This window comes from Lissotriton helveticus, chromosome 12 (assembly GCF_964261635.1).
Source record: "Lissotriton helveticus chromosome 12, aLisHel1.1, whole genome shotgun sequence".
NCBI lineage: Eukaryota > Metazoa > Chordata > Amphibia > Caudata > Salamandridae > Lissotriton > Lissotriton helveticus.
Window position 1 is genome coordinate 799,213,791 of NC_136073.1, and position 7,955 is coordinate 799,221,745.

Below are 7,955 nucleotides of genomic sequence, written 5' to 3' on the forward strand. Positions count from 1 at the left end.
AACCCTAAAAATACCCCTTTACCCAAAAACCCAAAACTGACCCTGAACCCTAAAAATACCCCTTTGCCCAAAAACCCAAAACTGACCCTGAACCCTAAAAATACCCATTTGCCCAAAAACCCAAAACTGACCCTGAACCCTAAAAATACCCCTTTACCCAAAAACCCAAACTTATAATATTTTTGATAAAATGATATACTTACCAATACTTACGTTGTAATGGTATGCGTTGTAAAGGTACCTGCGTTGTAAATACATGCGTTGTAATGGTATGCGTTGTAATGGATCCTGCGTTGTAAAAATTGCGTGGTAATGGTAGGTCGTTGTAAAAGTTGCGTGGTAAAGGTTGTATACCCACTGGCCTTGCTCCATTTTTAAGAGACACTAATTGCTGTAAATGCACAAAACAGTATAAGAGGGTATTTGCATACAAACTGGGGTCCAGTTTTCGTCCCTGCATTTCATCCAATGGCGACCCTGCCATGTCACTGCTGCAGGTACTATGTTTAAGAAAATTTAAAATGGGAATGAATGGCTTCTCAGAAGAACCAATTATCTCTGTCTGAAATGTAAGGTCTTCCTTCCTTTCCCACCACCAACCCATAGCAACTCGAAGACTATGTTTCTGCTTAAAAAAAAATTAGCTAGTGATTATAAATTTGGGAGTCTGCATGTTGAACTCATTATAGAGCAAGTTGTGATTAGGGCTCCCAGTTTTCCATTTTTACTGATATTTACAGATAAATACAGACGGAAATCTATTTAATTTCCAGTCTGTATGTATTTTCAAGTATGGAAAATAGGCCTTCTTTGGATGACTTTTTCTGCTGTCAATCATAAGTGCCAGGTCAGTAGGTGTACAGATTGAGAGGGGGTGATGAAAAAAGACAATAGATTTCTTAATTAAGCTTAATTAATGCAGATCTACACTTATTTATGCGGCACTGTAATGCAGGTGTTTTCAGATAATGCTGTTGCACTGTATACGGCTGAAACCTTTTGGACATTCAAATGTGAGTATATATTTATCAGATAAATAAATCTGGAAAAATACCAATTGGAGCTTCATTTACACAGAAAACACAAAATAAAAATGGATAAATACAGAAAAAATTAGCAAAAAATAAATATGGATAAATACAGATGGAAATTTTGAAAAAATAAATACCATAAAACCAGGAGCCCTAGTTGTGATGTATGCTAATAATCCAGCAATACAAGAATGGTTATAGGCAAAATGTGACTTTGAGTTAAATGATATATTAGCCTTAGATGCACAACTTCAAGGCTGAATAGTCAGGAAGTTGTTGCAAAGATAGTTATGTCACAGGGGATTGTTTTCGAAAGTGCAGTTGCTGGTAAGATAAATACTAAGAGAACGGGATGTGGGTATTCCACCAAAAGGGGTGTCACAGGCAGGAAGGCTAAAATGGAAACATTAATTAACCGGAGGTGCAGTGCATGCAGCCTGGTTGGTCACTTTTAGAAGATGCAGAAAAAAAGGCGTCAGGGTTAAGTGTACAGAAGTAGAGGTGGAGCCATGTAGTGAGGTACAAAAATCTGGTGGTGGAAATGTTTTGAGTTTGAAGGATAATTTTATTTTTAAAACAATTATGTCAAGAGGAAAAACAAAGCAGTGTATCACATCACAATTAGCGGTGTTAGTATCCAGAAAGTGGACGATTTCTGGCTCACCACATACAACTGTCATAAAGCATGTTGGGAAGGAAAAGGTTTGTGAAGAAACTAAGTAGCAGGTTATTTGAGTCTCATAGTAGAGGAGAAGGGTATGGTGGAAAGACGAGAGCTATTGGGTTACATAACCTTAGTTTTCAGATTTAAAAATAGGAAGACCATAGGCAGCACAATGGCTCCCTTAAGGGCCTCCCTCAACTCTGTGACAAGGCTCATCACTGGATCGAAAAGACACAACCGCCTCACCCCTGATTTGAAATCCCTCACCTGGCTTGACTACAAAGCAAGAATTCAGAGGAAAATTGCATGCATGACCCACAAAGCCCTACACTGAAAACCCAAAGTTATCTTGCTTAGAAGCTTGAACCCTCCATGGCTCCAGATCTTCTAGAAGCTCAAGCACTTTACTGCAGAAACCTCAGAGATTCTCTGAAAAGAAACCCCACAAGAGAGCCTTCTCTGGAATCACCCTGAGAATTTGGAACTCCCTCCCCCTGAAACCAGACAGAATTCCTCTACGGCATCTTTCAAGAAGGAAGTTAAACTACTACTACTCATGTACACAATCCTGCCATAGTACCTTGGAACTCCTCTTGCTGCGCTTACCTGGACTCGTCATCTTCGCTCATGATTACGGCACGCTTGTTATATTACTGTTTTGACTTATTGGTCCTATCATGGAGATGATCCTGCCCTCTTCGGGGATATGCCAAATGATGTACTTTTCTCTATTATACTGATTGTATATGTCTCTGCTCTTTAACATGTGTAAAGCGCTCTGATACCCGCAAGGGTCTTGTTCTCGCCTTATAAAACTTCCAAAAGAAAACAAGCATTTACAATGCAACGGTCTCGCCTTTGCAAAAGTTAGCGCTTTTGGCATTGTAAATGACAAATGTTTTATTTATGTGTTGGTTTTGGAAACAGATAAATAAATGGCATTGTCATGAGCAGTAGAGAGTGAGTAGTAGAGAGTGAGTAGTAGAGAGAGTAGTAGAGAGTAATAGTGAGTAGTAGAGAGAGTAGTAGTGAGTAGTAGAGAGTGAGTAGAGAGTAGTAAGTGAGTAGTAGAGTGTGTAGTAGAGAGTAGTGAGTGTGTAGTAGAGAGTAGTGAGTGTGTAGTAGAGACTAGTGAGTGTGTAGTAGAGAGTGTGTAGTAGAGAGTGTGTAGTAGAGAGTGTGTAGTAGAGAGTGTGTAGTAGAGAGTGTGTAGTAGAGAGTGTGTAGTAGAGAGTGAGCAGTAGAGACTAGTGAGTGTGTAGTAGAGTGGTGAGTGTGTAGTAGAGTGGTGAGTGTGTAGTAGAGTGTGTAGTAGAGTGTGTAGGAGAATGTGTAGTAGGGAGTGTAGTAGAGTGTGTAGTAGAGAGTGTGTAGTAGAGAGTAGTGAGTGTGTAGTAGAGAGTGTGTAATACAGAATGTGAAGTAGAGAGATTGAAGTAGAGAGATTGAAGTAGAGAGATTGAAGTAGAGAGATTGAAGTAGAGAGATTGAGGTAGAGAGATTGAATTAGAGAGATTGAGGTAGAGAGATTGAAGTAGAGAGTGTGGAGTAGAGAGTGTGGAGTAGAGAGTGGAGAGTCTGTAGTAGAGTGTAGTAGAAAGTAGTGAGTGTGTAGTAGAGTAGTAGAGAATGTGTAGTAGAGTAGTAGAGAGTAGTAGAGGGTGTGTAGTAGAGTGTGTAGTAGAGCGTGTGTGTAGCAGAGTGTGTAGTAGAGTGTAGTAGAGTGTGTAGTGTAGAGTGTGTAGTAGAGAGTGTGTAGTAGAGAGTGTGTAATGTAGAGTATGTAATGTAGAGTGTGTAATGTAGAGTGTGTAATGTAGAGTGTGTAATGTAGAGTGTGTAGTAGAGTGTGTAGTAGAGTGTGTAGTAGAGTGTGTAGTAGAGTGTGTAGTAGAGTGTGTAGTAGAGTGTGTAGTAGAGTGTGTAGTAGAGTGTGTAGTAGAGAGTGTAGTAAGTAGTGACTGTAGTAGATAGTGTGTAGTAGAGAGTGTCTAGTATAGAGTGTGTCGAAGAGAGTAGTGGCTGTAGTAGTGAGTGTGTAGTGAGTGTGTAGTAGAGTGTGTAGTAGAGAGTAGTGACTGTAGTAGAGAGTGTGTAGTAGTGTGTAGTAGAGAGTAGTGACTGTAGTAGAGTGTGTAGTACAGTGTGTAGTAGAGAGTTGTGACTGTAGTAGATAGTGTGTAGTAGAGAGTGTCTAGTATAGAGTGTGTCGAAGAGAGTAGTGGCTGTAGTAGTGAGTGTGTAGTGAGTGTGTAGTAGAGAGTAGTGACTGTAGTAGAGAGTGGGTAGTAGTGTGTAGTAGAGAGTAGTGACTGTAGTAGAGTGTGTAGTACAGTGTGTAGTAGAGAGTAGCGACTGTAGTAGAGAGTGTGTAGTAGAGAGTGTGTAGTAGAGTGTGTAGTAGAGAGTAGAGTGCGTAGCAGAGAGTAGTGACTGTAGTAGAGAGTGTGTAGTAGAGTGTGTAGTAGAGAGTGTGTAGTAGAGTGTAGTAGAGAGTAGAGTGCGTAGCAGAGAGTAGTGACTGTAGTAGAGAGTGTGTAGCAGAATGTGTAGTAGAGAGTAGTGACTGTAGTAGGGAGTGTGTAGTAGAGAGTAGTGACTGTAGTAGAGAGTGTGTAGTAGAGAGTGTGTAGTAGAGAGTGTGCAGTGATTTGAGTTTTACATCAAATTAAAAACGGGAACGGAACAAACTCATCCTATACATTATTGTGGTAGGTGCCCACGCATATAGGGTTAAATGATGCGTTAGATGCCACAGGTCCCACCAACACGCTTCCTTTATGATAGGAGAATGCCCAACATCGCGGAGATTTGCTCTCTGCTCTTCCCGGATATTTGTATTTTCAAATGTATAATGTTATCCTGCTAAACGAAGACGATGCTCAAACTATAAAAGAAGAGGGTTTCACAGATATGTTAGTCCTTCCGGGCAAACGAAATGACCCAAAGAAAGATCAAGTGACAGTTTAGAGCTCCAAGTGAGTCTTAATAAAATCAGTGTCTGGAACGCATAGCATCAAAAAACGAGCGGGGCATCAAACTGCAGTGTCATTCAATCAAAGCTTCAAGGCTTCTGAGCGCTAGCCGAGAATTATTTTTTGTGAAGCACTAATCACTGTGGAAGGTGCCCCTGCTATCCCAGATGTGAGAAGTCAGTCTGATATGAAAATAAGCAGTATTTGGAATGAATGTATTTGGCAGGGGGAAGGTGGGGCGGCGCAAGACCGTACTGACGAGTGAACAGGAGCCATTTTGTACCGAGTGATTCTGCCTGTGTGCATGTAGACAAACCAGGCAGCAGCATGAGCATGTGATTCGGTAAAATAACAAGCATTTACAATGCAATGGTTTTGCCTTTGTTAAAGTTAGAGCTATTGGCATTGCTCTTGACACTCTGAAGCTCCACTCTGCACTCTGAAGCTCCACTCTGCACTCTGAAGCTCCACTCTGAAGCTCCACTCTGAAGCTCCACTCTGAAGCTCCACTCTGAAGCTCCACTCTGAAGCTCCACTCTGAAGCTCCACTCTCCACTCTGAATCTCCACTCTGAATCTCCACTCTCCACTCTGAAGCTCCACTCTGAAGCTCCACTCCGAATCTGCACTCTGAATCTGCACTCTGCACTCCGAAGCTCCACTCCGAAGCTCCACTCCGAAGCTCCACTCTGAAGCTCCACTCTGAAGCTCCACTCTGAAGCTCCACTCTGAAGCTCCACTCTGAAGCTCCACTCTGCACTCTGAAGCTCCACTCTGAAGCTCCACTCTGCACTCTGAAGCTCCACTCTGCACTCTGAAGCTCCACTCTGAAGCTCCACTCTGCACTCTGAAGCTCCACTCCGAAGCTCCACTCCGAAGCTCCACTCTGAAGCTCCACTCTGAAGCTCCACTCTGAAGCTCCACTCTGAAGCTCCACTCTGAAGCTGCACTCTGAAGCTCCACTCTGAAGCTCCACTCTGCACTCTGAAGCTCCACTCTGCACTCTGAAGCTCCACTCTGAAGCTCCACTCCACTCTGAAGCTCCACTCCGAAGCTCCACTCCGAAGCTCCACTCCGAAGCTCCACTCTGAAGCTCCACTCTGAAGCTCCACTCTGAAGCTCCACTCTGAAGCTCCACTCCGAAGCTCCACTCTGAAGCTCCACTCTGAAGCTCCACTCTGAAGCTCCACTCTGAAGCTCCACTCTGAAGCTCCACTCTGAAGCTGCACTCTGAAGCTCCACTCTGAAGCTCCACTCTGCACTCTGAAGCTCCACTCTGAAGCTCCGCTCTGAAGCTCCGCTCTGAAGCTCCGCTCTGAAGCTCCACTCTGCACTCTGAAGCTCCACTCTGAAGCTCCACTCTGCACTCTGAAGCTCCACTCTGCACTCTGAAGCTCCACTCTGAAGCTCCACTCTGAAGCTCCACTCTGAAGCTCCACTCTGCACTCTGAAGCTCCACTCTGAAGCTCCACTCTGAAGCTCCACTCTGAAGCTCCACTCTGCACTCTGAAGCTCCACTCTGCACTCTGAAGCTCCACTCTGCACTCTGAAGCTCCACTCTGAAGCTCCACTCTGAAGCTCCACTCTGAAGCTCCACTCTGAAGCTCCACTCTGAAGCTCCACTCTGAAGCTCCACTCTGAAGCTTCACTCTGCACTCTGAAGCTCCACTCTGAAGCTCCACTCTGAAGCTCCACTCTGAAGCTCCCCTCTGAAGCTCCACTCTGCACTCTGAAGCTCCACTCTGAAGCTCCACTCTGAAGCTCCACTCTGAAGCTCCACTCTGAAGCTCCACTCTGAAGCTCCACTCTGCACTCTGAAGCTCCACTCTGAAGCTCCACTCTGAAGCTCCACTCTGCACTCTGAAGCTCCACTCTGAAGCTCCACTCTGAAGCTCCACTCTGCACTCTGAAGCTCCACTCTGAAGCTCCACTCTGAAGCTCCACTCTGCACTCTGAAGCTCCACTCTGCACTCTGAAGCTCCACTCTGAAGCTCCACTCTGAAGCTCCACTCTGAAGCTCCACTCTGAAGCTCCACTCTGCACTCTGAAGCTCCACTCTGAAGCTCCACTCTGAAGCTCCACTCTGAAGCTCCACTCTGCACTCTGAAGCTCCACTCTGCACTCTGAAGCTCCACTCTGCACTCTGAAGCTCCACTCTGAAGCTCCACTCTGAAGCTCCACTCTGAAGCTCCACTCTGAAGCTCCACTCTGAAGCTCCACTCTGAAGCTCCACTCTGAAGCTTCACTCTGCACTCTGAAGCTCCACTCTGAAGCTCCACTCTGAAGCTCCACTCTGAAGCTCCACTCTGCACTCTGAAGCTCCACTCTGAAGCTCCACTCTGAAGCTCCACTCTGCACTCTGAAGCTCCACTCTGAAGCTCCACTCTGAAGCTCCACTCTGAAGCTCCACTCTGAAGCTCCACTCTGAAGCTCCACTCTGCACTCTGAAGCTCCACTCTGAAGCTCCACTCTGAAGCTCCACTCTGCACTCTGAAGCTCCACTCTGAAGCTCCACTCTGAAGCTCCACTCTGCACTCTGAAGCTCCACTCTGAAGCTCCACTCTGAAGCTCCACTCTGAAGCTCCACTCTGAAGCTCCACTCTGCACTCTGAAGCTCCACTCTGAAGCTCCACTCTGAAGCTCCACTCTGCACTCTGAAGCTCCACTCGGAAGCTCCACTCTGAAGCTCCACTCGGAAGCTCCACTCGGAAGCTCCACTCGGAAGCTCCACTCGGAAGCTCCACTCGGAAGGGGCAAAGATCGGAGCATCACGGAACTAAAACAAATATAAACAAGGCAGTGAGTGCAGCACCGCCTTAGCAGTGGGATAGCAGCCTTGATAACATCGGAGCAGCCCCTGCGCCCGGCCTCAAAACAATAAAGGCAACTCTAGAATGCAGATTTACCTGTATCCCGCAAGTGATGTACGCAGATGGGAAAGAAACAAATAGCAACCTTGGAGAGCTGGCGGGGCAGGCAAACACAGCATCGGGAGACGCAATATAAATAAAATAACAGCTAGTATCAAATTATACAAAAGCCCAACGTAACGAATTGCTCAAAAAAGTCAAACATCATGTGTACATGAAGACGCAATATAAATAAAAAAAAAAAAACAGCCACCAACAGATTAAAGAAAAGCCCCTCCATAGCGGATCGGTAAATAAACTCCAAACGCATCTGTTTATGCAGCATCACACAACCCACATGCCCGTAATATTAAACAAACAAGTGATAGCCGCAAACCTTATCATTTAAATTAGTTAAAAAGCCGTTGTCCGAGCAC